The 1,148-nt window shown below is 40.0% G+C and overlaps 1 pseudogene; it reads right to left on the bottom strand.

The window, feature by feature from the left end:
* Positions 1 to 433: 433 nt before the first annotated feature.
* LOC140634532 (U6 spliceosomal RNA) lies at positions 434 to 532 on the bottom strand (annotated as a pseudogene).
* Between the last annotated feature and the right edge of the window lie 616 nt (positions 533 to 1,148).

Below are 1,148 nucleotides of genomic sequence, written 5' to 3'. Positions count from 1 at the left end.
ATCTCAAATATTCTGGTTTCTTTCTCAGAAACCACTGCAATTTTTAGGTTAAGACACTGTCTTATTTATCATATATCTCTCTCCTTTTTAACTTTTCTCTGCATTCTGGGAGATTATTTGAATTTTCTTCTGCTTACCATTTTAAATTATTTTCTGAGAGGTTTCCTTTCTAAAAAAAATTCTCTTTCTCCTGTCCTGCTGACTTGGGGGTGGTGTGGTTCTTTCCCTTGTTTTTTATTCTAGAACAGTAGCTATCTAGAGTGAAGAGTGCCCTTGGCTATATTTACTGTCCACTTGACAGGTAGTGTTTCCTAAGATATATAGCTGAAGGGCCACTTAATATGTCCTAGCTGATTTTCCAGTGTCCAGAATGCACTTACTTGTTTATCTATCTGTTTGTTTGTTGGAGTACAATTCACATAGCCTCACATTTAAAAGTATGCTTCAGGAATTTGCATGTCATCTTTGTGCAGGGTGATATTAATCTTCTCTGTATTGTTTTTTGAAGTGAGAATGGCACATACGTAGTGTGACTTCGATGAGCTTAGGTGAAGTGATACTCTATCCACTGCCTAGTTCTCTGAAAACCTAAATCGGAGAGGATCATGCGTGCAGGACCTTCTTTGTACTCTCTCTGGTCTGTCCAAGGGACCATTCCCTTCACACCAAGGCTGATCAGCAGACAACCAAAGAACAATGTCTACTTGTCACTGCATTTTTTCCTGGAGTGAGTTAATAAAATGGCATGACGGGAGGCAACTTTTTTTGCTTCCTAGGCAGGAGCAGAAGCTCAGCTGGAGTTCCTAACTGAGCCTGAGAAACACCAGGTGCAAGATTTTGGCCATTGTTGGTAGATATGCCACCTCCACAGAGAGATACCATCACCTCTTCATAGAGTGTCCAATGATTGCAACTAGAATAACTGCATAAGAAAGCAAATGGTGAGATTTGGAGGATGCCTCCAATTCCTGTGAAGCACTGGGAATGTTAATGGGAGCTGTCTGCATGGTTATTAAACTTCTAGAAATTACCTCACAGACTGTGGAAATTCCAAGGTCTTGATAATTATTAACTATCTATCCCAAATGGTTGGCAAAATTCTGAGAGAAGACTGAGAAGCCATTCAGCATCAGGAAATTGAATCAGAG

Source organism: Canis lupus, chromosome 5 (assembly GCF_048164855.1).
Source record: "Canis lupus baileyi chromosome 5, mCanLup2.hap1, whole genome shotgun sequence".
Taxonomy (NCBI): Eukaryota; Metazoa; Chordata; class Mammalia; order Carnivora; family Canidae; genus Canis; species Canis lupus.
This window is presented reverse-complemented; position numbering and strand designations above follow the sequence as displayed.